At 57.3% G+C, this 19,100-nt stretch overlaps 1 protein-coding gene across 4 annotated transcripts in view; it reads right to left on the reverse strand.

Moving 5' to 3' along the window:
* AGAP1 (ArfGAP with GTPase domain, ankyrin repeat and PH domain 1) overlaps positions 1–19,100 on the reverse strand; it is a 415,191-nt gene that overhangs the window by 370,932 nt on the left and 25,159 nt on the right. The gene's annotated exons all lie outside the window — the stretch shown is intronic.

Consider the following 19,100-nt stretch of genomic DNA (forward strand, 5'->3'; position numbering starts at 1 on the left):
CTAAAAGATTTCTTAAAGGCTTCTAGCATCATAGGAGGAAGCACGTCACTTTGCCAGTGAGTACAAACCAGCTGGGCCGTCTCCGTGGGGCTCATGACGGGGGTCGAGCCCACGTCCACCGCCGCGGCCACGTCCCTGCTCCCGCTGGAGGGAGGGAACATCGCTCCGCAGTGGCATCTCATGTCACCATCCTGAACACATGCGTTTTCTGTTACTCAGCCAGAGGCTCCTTGATAGCTGTGGCAATGTCTTTTTCCTCTGGTGGTTCACCTGTGCTCAGCATCACGGCCTACCCAGGCCCGTGAGATAAGGACTTCCGGTGGCCTGCTTCTCACTCTGCTTCTACACCTGCTCGGCTTTCTTTGACCTTCTTTTTCCTTTAATTTTTTTCTTTATTGATTTGAGAGAAAGAGAGAGAGAAACATCCGTTTGCTGTTCCAATCATTTATACATTCATTGGTTAATCCTTGTACACGCCCTGACCAGGGATCAAACCCGCAACCCTGGCGTATCAGGACAACACTGTCACCAACCAAGGTGCCCGGCCAGGGCTTTGACCTTCTTCAACCCGCTTCACAATTCACAGCAGCGTTAAAATAAAACCTCTCCACTGTCAAAGAAGAAACCGAAGACCACAGAGGTGAAGAAAGGTGCTGGTAGGCTAGGAGCCCAGACCGAGGGCTCGGACCAGCAGGGCCTCCTCCTGGCCACACGAGGTCACGAGCTGCTGGACTCAAGGACTGGCCATCGCCAACCCCCCAAGGGTGCCCCGCCATTGACCCCCGACATGCTGAGCTCCCACCTCCCCGTCGCCATCAGCTGCTAAATGACCCGAATCTTGCATGGAGAGCAGAGTCACCTTGAAAGGACCGCAGGCCTGAGTCCCCAGCAGGGGCCCTGCATGGACACATGGGCCCCTCTGTTGACCGGACGCCAGGGGCCACCCGTGGTCAGCCCGGCACATGTAGCCCGGGCTGCCTCCGGACCACAACCTTCACTCCCTTGTCCTCTCTGCCCCTGAAAAGGAACATCAGGCCACCTGCTTTCTCTTCACAGGACACTGCAGACCCTAAAGTCACAGGAGGGCCACCCGGGGGAGGCCGGGGGCTGCCGCGCACTCCGCCGTCGGGGCTCGGATGCCCAACATCACACGTGAGGGCACAAATCGACTGAGTCGTGGCGGGGCAGCCTGGACTGGCCTGGCCTGGCCTGGGCGGGTGACAGCTGTCCCCGCCTGCTGAAATTTCTGCCCTCTGACCCCCTCCACCAGCGGCCGACCACGGCCGCCCAGTGTGGTGATCGCTGCCTGCAGAGGGCGGAATCTGGGCTGAGCCCCGAGGGATGAGGAAGGTCAAGGCATCAGTGGGGCCTGAACCTTGGGTATGGGTGGGCGGACGTCCAGGCAGGGGGGACCCCATAACCGAAGGCCTGGCGGGGTGACTCTCCCTGGGTATGAGCAGGTGTCTTGCACACTGCCTGTCCTAAAAAGCCTTTTCAGAACTCTCCTCCCAACCGCTCTGCCCCATGGAATGTCACCAGCATAGGACTGTGTGCGTCTGTTCTGTCCTGGGGCCCTGCGGCAACGCCTGGGGTTTGTGGAATGGCTAGGGCTGCTTTGCCCCCAAGGAGCACTGTCACCCTCGCGGGGAAGCTGTGGTTTTCAGGGCCTGCCCATGGCTTGAGTCACGGGAGCCACCAGCGTGGGGTCGGCTCTGCCATTGGCGCCCACCTGGCCTCCGGGGCTCGGGTGGGGGCTCTCCCCCGAGGCCTGCCTGCCCCGCCTGGACCTGGGCCCCTACCCCCTCCATGCTCTGGGTCCTGCAAGCACTCAGCAGATGCCGACCAAGGTTGGCGCTTCGGCAGGTAACAGTGCGGGACAGGCGGCCCTGGGCCCTCAGCGCCTGCAGGACCGGGAGAGCCGAGGCCAAATCCAGCGCGTCCCTCTGAAAGCAACATCCAGCAGACCAGACTGAGAGCATTTCTACAGGGAGGGTGGGCGCAGGGCAGTCCTCTGGGGCCCTGGGGCCACACGCATCCTGATTTTCACAGGGACAATCGCGGGGGGAGGGGGGGCGGGGCGGGGCACAGGTCCAACTAACAGTGACACACACCAGGCTACCGCCCAACAGCCCAGCATCCTCAGGAGGTAAATGGCTTCAGGACACAGTTGCTGAGTTTGACTCAATCTGCCCTTGTGTTAGGAACAAAAAAATAAAAAATAAAAAATAAAAAATATAAAAGCTATCCACCTATCCCTCCACTTCCTTATCTGACGTTGCAAAAGAGGCAGACTGGTTCCAGCCCAGTGCCCCATTTCCCCCACAGGACCCTTGCAGCGGGGTTCCAAACGCCAGCCTGCAGGCCGCAGTGGGACGGCTGCGCCGTTTGTCGTGACGCTCACGGTCTTGCAGCAGGCGTCCTTTCCTTTCAAAAGAAAAATGCCCCCTCCCAGATTGTGCAGGTGGACGAGGCTCTGAGTCCCTGATGGCAGTCTGCTCCTTCATTCTCTCTTCCATACGAGGAGGACTCCAGAGCCCAAACGGCTTCACCTGATGGCATTGTTGCTAACAAGCCCTTTGAAGTTGGGCGGGTCCTAGCCCTCAGCCTGGGAGTGTCCTGCCGCTGAGAGCGCAGGCTCCCGTTCCCTGTAACAGACGGTGATCCATCGATCGCAGAAACGGAATGGCCACCACCAGCGTCAGAGGGGGACCGGGGAGCAGAACCCTCTCGTTCTACTACAGCCGTTCTACTACAGCTGGTATAGAAGACACATCACACGGCCAAACGACAGCCGATCTCTTTAGAATATTGTTTAACCCAGGCCTCCATTTAAAAGTTACAGACTGACAAACTTCCCCTCAAAGACTACAGGACCGTGGAGACACAGGTAATATGACCCTGGGCCAGCCTTGCCCTGGAGGACAGAAAGCAATTCTGAAACCTGAGAGGCAAGGTTCCCTAAAGTCAACATTCCAGCCAGAAGACACCTCCAGTTTAATCAACTGGAAATTCAAGTTTGACAGTTAACACTGGGGGAGGGGCCTCCGGTGAAAAGGAAGGCACTTGAGCCTGTTAGACACCTGGAGCATGATGGGGGGAGGTCTGGCAGCACTCCCCCTCCAGGCACGTGCACTCAGGTGGGCGTGGCCCACAGCCGGGCTGCTTCCGGGGCAGCTCACCTGGTCCGCCTCCAGCTTAGGGAACCTGACTTGCAGTCCACACAGCCTACTCCCAGCCCCACTGACTGGGGGAAGGATCCAGTTTCTGCCCCCAAGGAGGCTGGGCAAGCCCTACAGCATCCCTTGCTTCTGGAGCTTACAGAAGAGAAACTGAACACACGCGCGCGCGTGGCGAGTGGGGAGGGGGAGTCGGGCCCAAGGGACTGAGGCCCCGCCGGCAAAGCCGGGAGGCACAAACCCCTGAGGCTCACACACGTTTTCCCAAAAGCAAACTGCAGTGCCCTGTCTGCCGGCTTTGATCAGTCTTCGGGGCTGCCTGCGGCCCGCTGGTGGGGCCCTGGCCTGGAGGTCTCTGCCACCCACTTCTGTCACGTTCTGAAACCAGGGGGCACCACAGCTGTGTCACCAGCCATCTGAGAAGTGGACTGCCCTGCCCCCCCCCCCCCCCCGACGCTGGTTACGGCCAGCCATTCTGTCGCTGCGACCACAGCCTGTTAGTGGGAACAGGTGCCCCTGTCTCACCCACCCAGGTCCAAAGGGTTTGTTAGTAACAGGGCCGTAGGGTGAAGCTGTTTGGGCTCTTGTGTCCTTCTTGTGTCGAAAATAGCATAAGGGAGCAAGAATGCTGTCAGGGGACAGGTGGCCAGTCACAAGTGACATGTCTGCTAAGCATTCGAGTCCATTCAAGGTTAGCCTTATAAAGGGTAACCCCCATCACACTGTTTAAATGTACTTCCTTGAATGAGGACAGGGAGGTGACAGGACAGCTGGCACAAGAGAACAGGGTGTGACCAAAGCCAGCCTAATTTAAGCCACAGGAGAGCCACTGCGTGGGCAGCAAGCACATGAATTGGCGTATCTGTGTCGTCAGAGAGAAACAGACCTCAGGTCCGTCCTGGGACCACCCTCCTGGACCTATGTTTGAAAGGGCATATGCCACCACTGGGTCCCCCAAGCATACCCGCTGGGACAGGTGCAAGCTCAGAGCAGCTCATCCTCCGCGCCACGCAGCTGCTGCCTCAGTCACACAGACGAGACGGAGTTCAGTGCAGGTGCCCTCGCTGTGGTCCCCTCTCTGATCATCCTGCCCAGGGCGCCGGCAGGAAAATGAACTCGCAGTCATTGTTGAAGGACCTGGAGGACCTGGGCAGGAGCTGGTCCCCGAAACGCTGGCCGCCGTCCCGGGCAGAGCAGAAGGAGCGTCCGCGAGGAGGACTCTTTCTCCCGCCAGGAGGCTCCTGGGGAGAGAAGAGTCATCGCTCTCTTCTTTTGCTCAGTGTGTTTGGAAATAAGATGTCAACTTCTCCGGATGGACCCCGCCCGAGAGGAAGCCAGGCCCCGGAGGAGTGGGGGGCACTCCGCGGGAGAAAGGGTAGCAGGAGCGGGGTGCAGGGGCTCTCACGCAGACCCCAATCCCAGGGCACAGGCTGGCTGTGCCTCCCTCCAGGGCGGCCGTTCTGGGTCCTTCTCCGCTGTTGCAGGGGCTGCACCCTCCGGAGGCGGCTGATACTTAGCAGACAGGCTTTGTTTCCAGAGCAGGAAAAGTGACCTTTCCAAGCACAGGCCAGGAGGCACTTCAGGCTCGGAGATCTCTGCCGGAGGAAGAGGCTACACTTTCAAGCGAGAACAATGGGCGGGCAGCCCAGGGCCAGGGCAGGCCTGGAGAAGGCTTCCCGCGAAGGCTCTGGTTTCCTCCCAGCCTCCCAGCCTGCAGCGCAGGGCTCCGGGCGCCTGAAGGGGCAGAGCTGCTCAAGCCCTCATGCTGCCAGCCACCGGGCACAGACCCAGACCCGGGTGAGACCCCGACACTCGCCCAGGCAGCCCCAGCCCCAGCCCCTGCCCTGGAGCTCAGTCCAACACCCTTTCTCCAACCTTTCACCTGGATGCTCTGGCAGGCCCTTCACCTCCAGGATTCCCATAAACAAGGACAGGAGATGTCACCTAAAACTCCAGACTCAGATTTAATAATCTCCCACTGAGCCTGCTCCACAGGAAGGGAAACAATAGCAGTGAAGTAGATACTGTGTGTCCTGACCAGCTACATTGTAACCAGAGGTGTGGGCACACCTGCTTGCACTGCGCTTGGCCTTACCGCCTTTCGCAGGTACTGGGTCTCTAAATTAACTGACGGCTGGGGCCACACTGCATCAGCACCATTCTCCCAACAGAGTCAGAGGATGGTTAGCAATTTTTAGCAATAAAATATCTGTTTAATTAAGGGAGCACACTGTTTTTAGACACAATGCTATTGCGCTTAATGGACTACAGTAGAGTGTGAACGTAACTTTTATGTGCATTGAGAAACCAAGAAATTCACGTGACCTGCTTAATTGAAATATGATAATCGCCTTTTTGCCGTGGTCTAAAACCAAACCCCTACCATCTCTGAGGTCTTCCTGATGCTTCAGCACGCGGCTGTCTCTGCTCAGTCACCTCCTCCCCATTCAGAACCTGCCAGTGACCCTGAGCTCCTTTGGCTGTAGTGACAACTGGCTCTCCCCCTCGGGGCCCAACCCGCCCCCAGGAGCTGCCACAGTCTGACTCCACATGGCACCAGGGAGGGGCCATGCAGCCTGGGGCATGCCTGTGCCTCGACTTACCCAACAGGCTCCAAAGAAAAGCCAGCCCCAGCCAACAGGGAACAGGGAAGGCTCTATCAGAACACCCCTAAGTCCTCAAAATGAAGAACAAAAGCCCAACTGCGCCTCGGTCCCCGTATTCTGGCAGACCAGCTCACACAGGGGAAAGTAAGGTGATGGGACTTTTTAAAAAGCCACCTGGGCCATTACTGGGACAGCTGGAGGTTGTCAGTGAGGCCAGCACAGTAGAAAGTGGTACTGGACAGATGGTCCGTGGTCAGCGGTTACAAGGGAGAATAAGCTCGTTTATCAGGACGTGTGCGCGGCAGCACCTGGCGCTGAAGCATCGTGGTGCGTCCTGCAAAGCCTCCTCAGATGGGTCAGTGAGAAATGGACACACGCTCAGAGGTAAAGCAAAGGCAGCACGCAGTGTGTTTAAAGCCTCAGAGAAAACCCTCCTTTTTAAGGGTGTATTTCATATCATGCAGTTTTATAAGCATTTAAAAGACCTGAATAGACACATGAAACTCGCGTATTAGTATCAGGTGGGGGCAGAGGACTCGCGGATTCGGGTTTTTCCTGGTATTGCTTGCTTGTTTTTTAAACAGTGATCAAGTTTATCAGAAAGAAAATGAGATTTTTCTTTTCAGTGGCGGCTGGGAGCTGACAGCGCTTCTGATCAGATAGGGACAGCCCAGCCGGGGCTACGGGAGGAAACACGCTCCACTGATTGCTTCCTTTTCACGTAAGAGTTCAGTTCCGCTCCCCTCATCCACACAAAGAGGGCCTCCTGGAAGGCCGAGGCCGTGACCCCTGGCCCGGCCTGGCCTGGCCCGGCCCTCAGGATGGGGTCCTGCCCTCGGGCTCCAAACACCGGACCTCGGGCTCTCGGACAACTGGCCCTCGGGGACCAGTGTCCGAACTCCGTCTTGCTCCCTGGGTCTTGCTCTGAAGAATGGTCACAAGATGTGACATCAAAAGATATAAGACCTGCAACTGGCTCCAGCCTGAAGAGCAAACACTCTGCTTCCACCAAAGTATCACTGCACTCCCAGAACCAGCTGATCGCTGGCAACCTGGGTCCTTATCCACTCAAATTGTCGGCTACCATCCACAGTCAGAAAGGAAAAAAAAACAAAGATGCTGCCCCTGGAAAGCGCGAGACAGAACCACAACAGCGCTCCTGCATGCGGGTCCTGAAACGGAATTACTACGCAGCTGCAAAAAGGAGGAACCACAGCTCCGTGCGTTATCACGGCTCCGTAACAAAACTGATGTTCAGCCAAGAAAGCGGGTGGCACAGACAAATGACGCTTAGGTAAAGTCTGCCACAGCAGGTGAGGCTGCGCAATACACATTTCAGTGATACAAATATTCAATGGGAAACCTGGACGTGAAAGAATGAGAGTAATGAACAGGAAACTGAGGACAGTGGTTAGCTGACGGGGGGGGGGGGATCCCCCGGAGAGCGGGGACGTAGGGAGCCTGCACGCCCCTCCGGTGCGCTGGCGGAGGCGGCTGGCGTCCGGTTAGCGTCCCTGAATCCGCGCGGTCGCTGTGTTCGTCGTCCCTGTGGGAGGTGACCCTACGTCTCCCAAAGCCGGACTCTGTCCAACTGTTGCTGTTAAACAGAATAACTGCGGAACTGGTGCCGCCTATGCAATAGACACGTGCTTATATTAGAGCAGGAAATTTCTGGCATATTCCCCAAAAATAAACTAATTACTTTTGGACTTTAAACTCTTTTTTTTTAACCATGAGAAAGTATTGATTTTTTTAAAAAAATAAGTTCTCTTCACGTCTGTGTCTACCTAGACTTTGCTCAAGAAATTGAACGCACACAAAGAACCACACAGGGTAAAAAATGGCCGCAAACTTCCCTCCGCATCTGCACCTTTTCAATTTTCCGTCCCCCAAATACCCGATTTCATTTATTTCTCCGTGAAGCTGACTCGCCAGCCCCAAGCTGCTTCCCCCTCACCTTTTACCCGGCCCAGCTGTGGGGCGCGACCGCCCGCCTTCACAGACGGCTCTGTGCCCTCCCGCACGCTCCTCCCTCGCCCCAATTCAACTCGCCCCAGGTTTGCCCATGGTCTTCCCCGCTCTCAGACCCGGTAAGAAAGGGTGTGGGGATTTTCTCTGGTCGCCCGCTCTCCTCCAAAGAGAAGGCACCCGGGAGAGTAAGCAGAGGCTGCCGGGAGTCTTGAAAGACATTTCTTTTGCTTGCCTGATAACCAGGCTCTTTCCTCGTTTGATCTTATTAAATAAAAACACCCTCCCCTCAACAAAAGTAGAGAAAAGGGGGACGAGGGCAAGCACTGCATCCATCTGTCCCTGCCGGCGCCCCTCCTGAGGACCCTGCAGAGAGAGGGACGGGTCGCAGGCGGCTCTCCGGGCAGGGCTGACGTCCCACAGCCCTTTCAGTGTGAATGGAGACCCGGGAGGACCAGGGTGGGAGGACCAGGGGGAGGACCAGGGGGAGGACCGGGGGGAGAGGACCAGGAGGGGTGCCCAGGTGCGACGCTGGGCGCGTCCGTGCCCCACGCTCAAGGCTTCATTTCCTACGCCCAGCACCCGAGTGCAAGGGCATCCTGCACGTGCCTGTCTGCTGTCTCTCACTCCCCCACCCGGGCTCCCTGAACTAGCACACCCCCCCCCCCAAGCCCCACCACCCGCCGCCGAAGCATCTTCAATCTCAGCTTCTCCTCTCAGAACCAGGTGACTCACGGAAGGGGCACTGAGAATGGGACATATCTCGGTCACCTTTGCCCCATATCTTGGTACCCCTGCGGGCCACTGCCGCGACCTGTGCACCTCACACCTCCGCCTCCCCGCTGCCACCAGGCAGGGGGGCCCTGGCAAGGAAGGTGGAGGGAAAAATCACCAATGGGCGTGCAACACAAAAAAATAATCACTCAGCAGGAGGCGCATTTTTAGATCCCAAAGCATTGTTGGGGTTCTACGCTCCCAATGTCATCTGGTAGCAGAGAGAATCGAGCGCGTCACCAACTTCCTCCAGAGGGGACACCCGCAATGCTTTCTCCTGGGAGCGGGGGCACAGAGCAGGTCATCGGAGGCAGCAGGGCACCCGCACACCGCTGCCCAGCGCCACACGGGGTCTTCCCGACCAGAGAGCGCACCTTCGGTCGGGAAAGGCAGGAGGACACGCCGGGTCGCGGGCTCGCTGACAGCATCCGAAAGTTTATAAGCAAGAATGCACGCAGTTCCTGCCTTGCTGTGAATAATGAACAATTTAAAAAATAGCCGATGAGACACAACCAAGTTTTTCTTTCCGCCTCCCACCGGGAAAAATGGTTTTAAAATGCTCTAATCAAATCATAACAGGTTCAAAAAACGGTTTTCTGGCTTTTAGAAATGGGGTTTAAATACTATGGTAAAGTAATAGTGAGTTTAAAAGCATCTTCCCTCCTATTTCCCCTACGGCAGCCCAAGTCTCTCCCGCCGGGTATGCCGCCCTGCTCTGGAACCTAAGCCCCGTCTTGGACAGCGCACTCCGAAAACGTCACCTCTAAGAAAAAGGCGTCCGGAGGAGGGAACCGGGTGAGGAGAAGGTGGGAAGGAAGCCCAGCGAGGAGGGTCAATGGCCCGAGACAGGCCAGTCTGGACCTAAGAGGCAGAAGGAAGCTCCTACAGTAGGAAGGATCACTAAGTGACAAGCTGCTCCATGCACTCATCAATGTGACAGCAAGGCCAATGGGATCCTGTGCAGAGAGAACATTCTGGAGAATGGGACCCCCATGCATGCGCGCAGGTGCGTGCACACACACAGACTCTCTCCCTCACACACTCTCTGGCTTATATGGACAGAAGGTCCCCGATTGGTTCACGCTCATGCAAATAAGGACTCCAAATCCTTGCACTTTGATTGGTCTAGAAGGCACTGTCCTGATTGGTCAGAGTGGAGCCAGGATGATTGGTCAGTGAAGAAACTGATGGGGATTGCAGAGCAGCTCTGATTGGATGGGGGAGGTCTGGGTCCTATTGACTGACACAGGCTCCCAGAAGCCTCTCCATAAGAGGGGCTCAGAGGGCAGGATGCAGCACGGGCGGCAGCTCAGGGCAGGCTGTCCCGACGGGCAGCACGCGTGAGTGGCCCCTTGCGCAGTGGCCACGAGGCTATGGTTTTTACACACGTGAGCCCCGTGAGCCGCCCAGAGCCCTCATTCTTAGGCGTCCTCTCCCGTACGGTTCACACAAGTCAGGAAGACCCCACCGGTACTACCATAAACACTCAAAGGCTCCAAATAAAGCTGGAAACCCGATTTTCTTTTCACCGCCACCACAATGTACATTAGGCCTTAGAGCTGTTCTCTGAATTTATCCTGGAATAACAGGGTAGAAGCTGAGATTTAGCTTTTATCTTGAATGTGCAACAATTATGACTCTATCAGGCATATTAGCAGCTGCAGAAAACATGAATTAAGAGTTAACCTGAAACCGCTGTGTAGCTGGTACAAAATATTTTTAGAAGTCCTTGGACTTGCTACGTCGGAGGAAGCACATCAGTTTTCCTGGTGAAAAAAGGTGCAAAACTGTAAAAGTGGGTGACATAACGCCATGTAAATTAAAGGAGGGAAAAACAACAACAACAAAAATGCTAGCGACATCCAGCAGCGAATCCCCCGATCACGCAGCAACTCTGGCTGTCAAACATCCGTGACCCACGGCCAACGCCATCTCAACGGCTGAGATAATTACTGTACTGAATTCCAAGTTCAATAACCGGAACCTGAAGGCTCCCATGAGAGGTGACGGCTTTCATACGGAGAGCTCTGAGGTCCGCGGACTTCTCCCATCTTACACATGAGCAGCCACGGGGAGCAGAGAGGGAACCCAAGCTAGGGGGTCACGCTACCCTCTACCCTCTTCCGGCCGCCCACCTGCCCCGGCCCACCCTTCTCTGAGCGCCCGTCAGCCCCACCCCCACCCCCATGCCCTCAGCTTCTAAACACCCCGAGGCCTCTCCCACCTCAGGGCTCTGCCCAGAAGCTCCCAGCACCCCACGCGGGCACCTCCATCCTCCCACCGGCCCCTCGTCCAGGTGCTGGGTCAGCAGGTGCGCAGCCAGGCGCCCCCCTCTGCGATGCCACCTGCGGCCCTGCCCTGCACCCACATGCTCACGCCCTGTCCCTGCTGTCTTCTCTTCTCACCCCATTTCACTCGGGTGTCTCTGAGCCCTTGGTTGGCACCCCCCACCCACCGCACACACCCTGGCTTCCAGAAGCCTGTGCCATTTTGTTCGCTGTGGACCCCCCCGGTGCCTGGCAGGGGTGTGACATGTGGGAGCACTCCGAGCGAGTGAGCGAGAGAGTGAACAGGTGAGTTAGGCTCCGGTGCCTGCCCACCCCCCATCCCGTCGAAGAGGCAGGAGCTGAGCTGCCACGCTGGGAGGTGCAGAGAAGGTGGCAGAACAGGGAAGAAAACAAAGCCACATGGAGCTGAGAAAAGCTGACACGCAGTATCACCCGCCCCCACCGTCTACAAACACCTATGTGTGCGGCCCAAGGGGAAGCCGTCCCTTGGGTGGGGCTGGGATCACGCGGTTCACCACACAGGCGTCTGCTCAGTGCTGCGCGCGCCAAGCACCACGGCGCGCAGTGCGAGGTGCACAGGCTGGGCATGGCGCCAGCGCCTGAGGACACGCACCCACACACACACACACACACATGCACGCACGGACGCATGCTCCAGTGCCCACGTGTGTGCACATTCACACGCAGGCACACACGTGCACGCACACCCACCGAGGCCGCCTGCCTGTGCTGTAAGCAAACAGGCTAGGGCCACAAAGGAGGAGACAGCCCCTCCCCCTCAGGGGCCACAGGTAGATCTGTCACAGAACATTAAATATTTAATCTGTCCTTGACAGGTTCTTCAGGCTGCCCCTAATGAAAACAGAGATTATTTATTTTTCCTGGGGTAAAAAAGTCACCAGCACAGGGAAATGCAATGCGACTTAGCCACTTGGGCTTTAAAAGGTGAGGCTCTTTGGGGACAAGCAAGTGACAGGAATGAAGTAAAGGCCTGTGTCCTGTGAGATGAGCCAGAAAGGGCCCTGTGGAGAAGGCTGGGAGCCCCAAGGGGCTGGGACTATGGGCTCCAGGCACGGCCCCCACCTGGAGAAGGTTCTGGAAAGTAGACCGCGGCCTGCCAGACACACAGACAGGTGTGAGCACTGTCCCCCGCTGAACCTGCCTCCAACTCACCTCTTGGAGCTCATTGTGTTGCCTTGCTCACTGATTAGGCATGAAAATACAAGTTTTGTGAAAGGCAGCAGAGAGTCGTTTCTATAGAAAGGGAAGTGTGAGCCTCCAGCAGCAAATAGCTTGAAAGGGCCAGAGGGCCGGGCTCCCGGCCAGCAGCCTCACCAAGGGGCATCTGGCCTGGCTGGCGCCAGCCCCCGGGGTCTCTGAGCTGACCTTTCACCAGGACACCGCGCCTTACTACCTGCCTTACTACCACGGAACAGAGAGAGGGGCGGACCATGAGCAGAGACAGTCATTTCCTGTGCTGTTTAAACCCAGAACGCCAACCTGAGATCAGTCCCTCCCACGCCTCCAATGGGTGGGGCTGGGGCCGGCTGCCCACTTCTACCTGCATTTAGGAGTCCCTGACAGAATGGGGGTCAGCCACAGACCCTCCATCCCCCTAACAGTCCGCTCGCTCATCACGCACAGGCCCTCCTTTGCGTGAACACAGTTCCACCCATAAGTCCCCATGGGCAGGTGCACACAGTGAAAAGGCTGGCGCAGACCAAGCGGGACAGGCCGCGGGCCCCCGACTCCCCACTGCCGCGTGCGCATGCTCCTGCTGGCCCAGGAATCAGGAGCGCAGCCTCGCCCCGGGGAGACCACAGACCGGGGCAACATCCTTGCAGGCCCCTTGCAGCCGGGGAGTGAATCCTCGTCCATCCCCAGACACAAAGCCTGGATTCCAGCAGAGGGGGACGGGCCGCGCAGGGAAGGGCGTCCTGAGCCGCCCCCTCGAGGCTGGCATCTGCTTCCCAAGTCCCTCGCCTGGGAGTCACCACACTGTTTTGGGGGGAAAAGGCCTGTGCCACAACTGGTGGCTCATCCAAGGAACCCCAAAGGAGGGAGAATGAGTTAAACAAAACTCCCTGTCAACTGACGCACAAGACAGGGGAAGACGGCATCACCACCGGGCACGTGGGAGCCGGGCACCGGAGCTTCCTGGCACCGCTCTCAGGAGACACTGCCACTATCCCTGTGTCCCTGGGTGAGGAAACTGAGGCACCAGCCGTCCCAGGGGTTCAGGAACCACCTGCAGAGGGCAGATGCCATCAAACTAGGTAACGTAATTCAAACACGCATGTGCGCCCATAAGCAGACTCCTGATTAGATTACCTCCCAAGCATTCATCAGAGGCCTTGAAACCAACATGGGGGACAGAGACAAAAACGCCAGCCCAATGAGGAGCAGAGCCGTGGTCGGAGGGAAGGGGTGGTCAGAGCTGAGAGTTCCCGCGTGGGAGGAAACCCTGCGCCCACCCCCGCTCGCCTCCCCGCGCTGTGCACTCCCACTGTCAGAGCAGAAGACGGCGAACGAAGGCCACAAAGCGCAGGAAGACCCGGCTGGTGGCTTCAAACACCGCAGTAGAGCCTCGCCCCGCATTTAACCTCAGCCAGAAAGTGACTGCGCTCAACATTCCAAGGGAAATCTTTGTTTTGATCCTTCGCACAAAATGCCACCCAGTTTCTAACGGCCTGACAGGCCCCTCCACGATGGCAATGACAATGCAGTACCCCAGTGAGCGGTGGGCGTACACGCCTCCCTGAGACCCGTCCCTGCCGGCCGGACCCCAAAAAGTGTCTTCAGGCTTTCTTACATAATGTCCTATTAAAATGTGCTTGATGTCCTGCCCGCCACAAATGCCTGGATCTTCATTAATTCCCCAGAGGAGAAAGTCAAGGCCTCTTTCATCAGAACGTGGCTGAGTGGTTTTTAAGGAACCTGGCCCTTTCTGATTCTTAATGGACTACTATTACTAGATGGGAAAATCATTCTTTTCCAACGAAACCTGCAGAGCAGGGCCGACATTCCGCACCCCCCTGACGCTCGTGAGCCTGGACACCTGGACTCGGCTCATTCTGCTCTCGCTCTCTCCCCACTGCTCCCTTCCCCCCCTCCCTCACTGCTCCCTCCCCCCCTCTTTCCAGGGTCAGCAGGAACACACACTTCCTTGGGTCCCTTCGGGTCCCTTCGAACTCCCCCGGGGCTGGTCAGAGGTGCTGGTGACCCAGGCAGACCCAGGAGATCCAAACCCGCGCCTGCCGACTTGCAGAGGCGACGGGCGGCAGGGACGCCAGGCCGTTCCCGGTGGACGCCAGGGACCGTGGCTGCCAGTGACTGGTGCCAGGAGGGGGCAGCGTGAGGGCGGGGCCGCACACAGGTCAAAAGAGGCAGGGGCTCTTGATTTTCTTTGCATCTGTTTTAAAACATTAAATTTTCCTCATTCTTTTTAAAACATGAAGCCCTCAGAAAACGGTTTTTTTTATCTAGTTTGGGATGAGTCAATTCCGATGCACCCACGTGATTAGATGTCCTGCAGCCACAGGAAAAAAAATGAAAAGATCGTTGAAGCCCTGGCTTGGAGGCTCAGCCGGTTGGCACATCGTCCCGAACACCAGGAGGCTAGGAGATCGATACCCCGTCAGGGTGCACATGGGAGGCGGCCGATCGATGTTTCTTACGCTCCTCTCTCCCCTTCCTCAGATTTGCTGAAGAAAAGGTGAGGACATGGGAAAATGTCGCTGTGACAACAATTAAGTAGGTAAATACGAGACGCAGACCAGCCTTCATATAACAGAAAGGTGGAAAAAGCAGAAAACTGCCCCGAAGGCAGAGCATTTGCCTCCAGATGAAAGAATTCTGGGATTTTTTTCTTCTTTATGGTCTCCCGCATTTTCTGTATGAAGCGCGCAACACATTTATTACTAGAAACAGCGCTCGATTCATTTTCTTGCAAATTCTACTTTTTGTGATCAGCTCCCCCCACCCCCACTTTCTCTGTCCCGTTTGGAAGTGCAACCTAGACGCGCCCCTGCTGGGGGCCCGGCCCTGTGGGGGCGCCCTCCTTGGGCTGGGGTTCCCGCGTGCCGTTTGGGGGCCGAGCCAGGCCGAGGCCAGGGCCGGGCACACCCCCGGGCCACAGCTGGACCCATATACCGCCCCGGGGACTTTGTAACTCACGTCCATTTGCCACCCTCTCTTCAACAGCAACTTCTAGACTTGCACTCTGTTAGCCTCAGGGAGTGACTGATAAATGTCCGGTCACAGGCAGGAGGCAGGAGGCAGGCCCTGGTCACCGGTTCCCCGTGCCGGGTGCCCGCGGAATCTCGCCTCCCCAGCCCTACCGCACCACAAGGCCACACTGGCGCTCGGCCCTGAGAGGCTGCAGTGCGCTGTGCTCGAAGCTGCGGGGCCCGAGGACAGGTGTTCTCGAGCCCCGGCCCATCACCCAGCAAGGTGCGCGTGCAGCCTCTGCCCCGCCCCAGCGTCGCGACCACAGGACCGCACGGGAGGGCCGGCCGGCCCGGGCCAGGTTTCTGGCTGTCCCAGCTTCACCTCTCTCCCCCCTTGACTGCTCCGCCTTTACTTCCGATGTTGGCCAACGGCCCAGACTGGCTGCCAGGCGGAGGGACGCAGTGCATGACGGTCCCAAAGAAGATTCACCTGCAAACGTGTGCGCTGCACACAGGGGACCACGCAGGCGGGGACAGGTCAGCACGGGAACAAAGACCTGGCCCGTCCTCCCCTGCGGCTCGCGGGGCTGGTGACGTGGCGGCGCAGGCGCCCGCACGAACCCCCGGGGCTGGGCCGCCTGATGCTGGCCGTGCCCCCCGGTCCCGCCCCACGGGCGGGCTCGCGCCGTCCGCAGCCCCGGCCTCTTCAGCCCCCGCCCGTGGGCTCTGGGGTCAGGCACACCTGGACACCAAACCTGGCGTCTCCATTTGCCACCTGCAGGGCCTTCCGCGTCACGTTCTCTGAGTCTCTCAGTCCTACGATAGCATCAAAAGGTGGATGTTGTAGACTATTTTAAGAGTGGCCAGTGGGCATGAAACTGACCGCTGTGCGGCAGAGGCTCAGTAAAGAGGGGCTATTACGACCACCAGAGCCCCGAGCGACCTCCGGCATCGGGTCAGGAGCGCCGGCTCCCCGCAGGGGCCTGAGAACAATCGTCTCCGAGGGAAACAAAGGGTCCGTGTCCTAATTATGGCGAGGCAACAATGGATGGTCACGGGGCTTCCTGCCGAGGCAGCTAGAAGGCACACCAGGCCGCGGGAGGGCGGGGGGGATGCTGGGGGGTGGGGAGTTGGGTCCCCACACGGCTGGGTTCCCGGGCCAGGGAACTGGGTGGTCTGCAGCGCACGGAGCGGTCGGCACGGCAGACCCGGCGGAGGGCAGGGGGGGGGGGGGGAGGAGGAGAAACGCCCGGTAGGACAGTTGAGGAACCGCAGTCACACCGTGATCAGAACCGGTGACTGATCCCACGCGAGGCACCTGCACACACCACGGCGCCTGCGTGAAGTCTGGGGACAGACAAGGTGTGCCCAGAAGCCAGTCTTTCAACGACGACGTGACGGCCTCGGCCGCCTCTCCCTGGGCACCTCCCCCACACACTGCCGCCACTTCCCCAGGGTTCGGGACACTTCTCCGGCGGCTTCCTAACTCCAGACCTGCAGTTGGCCAAAACGCCGTACCGATAGCCTTATGAGGCCTAAGAAATGACAGACACCCGTGGAAGGGGCAGGTGCTGTGGGAGGGAACCTCAGTGGCGGGTGGCACTTTGTCCCCGGGGCCTGGGAAAGGCCACCCCACCCCAACACGTCCCTCAGACACGCAGTGCCCAAGCACGGGGGTGGGGGAGGGGCCCATCTCCCGCTGGGAGGGTAACCAACCGGTACAAACTTTCTGGAGTCAATGCAATAACACATTGTTTTATGGAACACAATGTTGCCGGAACAATTGACCATCTGTGACAACGTCAAAACAAGTGCTCAGTGTGGTTGCTGGGAACACACCCTTCGTGGCACTGTCGGGAAGAGTGAAAACTCAAAAGCACCTTGACTGTCCAGAAGTGTAGCTGACGATGAAATGCCCATTCAGTGAACGGCGCTGCAGACACAACCTGGCGATGCTCCGGCTGAAAGCGGGGCACGTGGCTTCACCCGGCTCATGGGCACCTGTTGTCAGACCTGAACAGGGGCACGCTCAGGGCGCCCGAATAGCCCCCGAAACCCAGACGGCGCGCCTTCCGGCGTTCGGCTGTGGGCTTTGTTTTTTCTGTCTCCAGTCTTACAGTAACCACAAATTATGGATGTTTCGAGCAAAAGTCTGTTTAAAAGTAATAGGATGGCTACTTTTCAGCTATTTTCCCCACTTAATAATTTCTTCATGTAGGTCAAATTTAAATAAGTGACAGGCCACACCCCGTCCTGGAGAGCTGTGCCCGCCCAGTGGCCTCGCTGGCCACCTGCAGCTTCCGTCTTTAACCACCCACCATCCACACGTCCAGTCTCGGGGTATTCGGCCACCCCCTGTCCCCTATCCATTCCTAGTGGTCACCGTCTCCGTGAACAAAGTACCAAGTTGACACAGAACTACTGTTGCACTTTGCAGAGTTCCGTGGAAGGTTCCAAGAGCAACAGTGTCTCCACTGCAGGAGAAAGACAAGCCTAGCCCACCAACCATCCCAAAAGTGCAGACAGAAACGCTTCACAGATGAGCCGCAGCTTCACGCCACCCGTGGAAGTCTGCCCGGGTATTTTCCGGGCAACACTACCAGAATTCGCTCACGTTCACTTATGATTTGAGAGAAAAACTGTTCTTTTAACCTTTTGGTCCATTACATATTAGAGCTATTCTCAACCTAAAAAAGCAACAAGTGCCCCAAATGTCCAACCTCAGGACACGACGGCCTTTGTCCATCATGCATCGTCCTGGAGGCCACATCTTCATGGCACCGCCTTCTGAGTTTCATTCGTGCACAACAATCTCCTAAAGCTCCGAGTGCTTAAAAGCTTTATTTATTTTTATTTTGGGTTTTTTTTTTCCTCTTCTCCAAATAATTCATTCCTTGTTACCCTAACTTACTCACAAGAGGCTTTTTTTTTTAATGTAAATCGTTTTATGTAACGGGATTACAAGAGGAACGTTCTACATTGTCAAGTGATTTTCTCTCTGCAAAAATAAAATCGCACTCGCGGTTTCCAAGTGAACAGAGAAGAATTAGAAGCAGAGGCGGCAGCCGCGCCCGGGCCGCCCCCCGCGGCAGACAGGCCCAGCCACCCACGCCGGGCGAAGGCCTTCCCACGGCCGCCTCATGGGCGCCCTCGTGCCCGGGGCCCACTTCTGCCTCACCTGCGGAGACGCGCCTCTGCGTCCATCTGCTGACGGGCCTTGGCTCCGAAAAACAGCCACCCCGACAGAGCTCCCACCCCGCCCCTCCCATGCTATACATCAGGGAGGCCTCTCCCTCGTGGTGACCTAGAGACTCGCGTAAGATCCCACCACCATCTCCCGTTCCCAAGGAGATGCTGACAGGAAATACAAACCTAACATTAAATGGTTACCATGCAAAGATAAGGGAAAGTAAATAAAAGTGATCCAGCTCCGTTTGCTTTGCTCAATTTCACGCCTGCCCAATCCACTCGCCTTAAGCAATTTAACCCTGACATTTTAAGGTGACAGTCACACTGGGCAGACTAAGAAGGAATATACAATCTACTTCAAAGCTTTTTTTAAAAGTAGGATGAAAAATCCTACTTTGCAACAGAAACATTTTACCTAGAATTTGAACACTGAATTAGTTTATCTAGCATTTAATACTCAGCTAGCCAGCAATGCCCAAGAGTCGACCCAGGAGACGCCGAGAAGGGGCCACGGTGCCCACGACCTTCTCTTGCAGGCACGTTCTCTCCACCGGCAGGGAGCAGGGCCTGGCTGCACGTGCTTTTCAGGCGCAGCCTTCCACTCTCCTCCTCCGTGCGATGGGGCCACGGGAGGAAGAGGTGAGGCGTGTACAGCCATCAGCCCTCGGGCAGAAGGTCCCCGGGGCGCTGCGTGGCCCGTTTATACTAACACGGGTTATGGCCACATGGGCTTGCGAGCGACTGTCTACCTGCATCCTCTCCTCTCTCCAGGCTCTCAGCTCAAAGGCTCCAGGCTTTCTGCCCCTATGGGAGCCTTGATACAAACGTTTACTTTGGTCCCCACCACCCTGCAGTTTCCTAACCGCCCTGTAACTTTGTTGCCAAACCCAACAGTGAAACAAGACAGAAGGTTACATTTCCCACCAGCAT

The sequence above is a fragment of the Pteronotus mesoamericanus genome, unplaced genomic scaffold, assembly GCF_021234165.1.
Source record: "Pteronotus mesoamericanus isolate MK-2021 breed Mesoamerican mustached bat unplaced genomic scaffold, CSHL_Meso_final contig_1018, whole genome shotgun sequence".
In the NCBI taxonomy this organism is placed as follows: domain Eukaryota; kingdom Metazoa; phylum Chordata; class Mammalia; order Chiroptera; family Mormoopidae; genus Pteronotus; species Pteronotus mesoamericanus.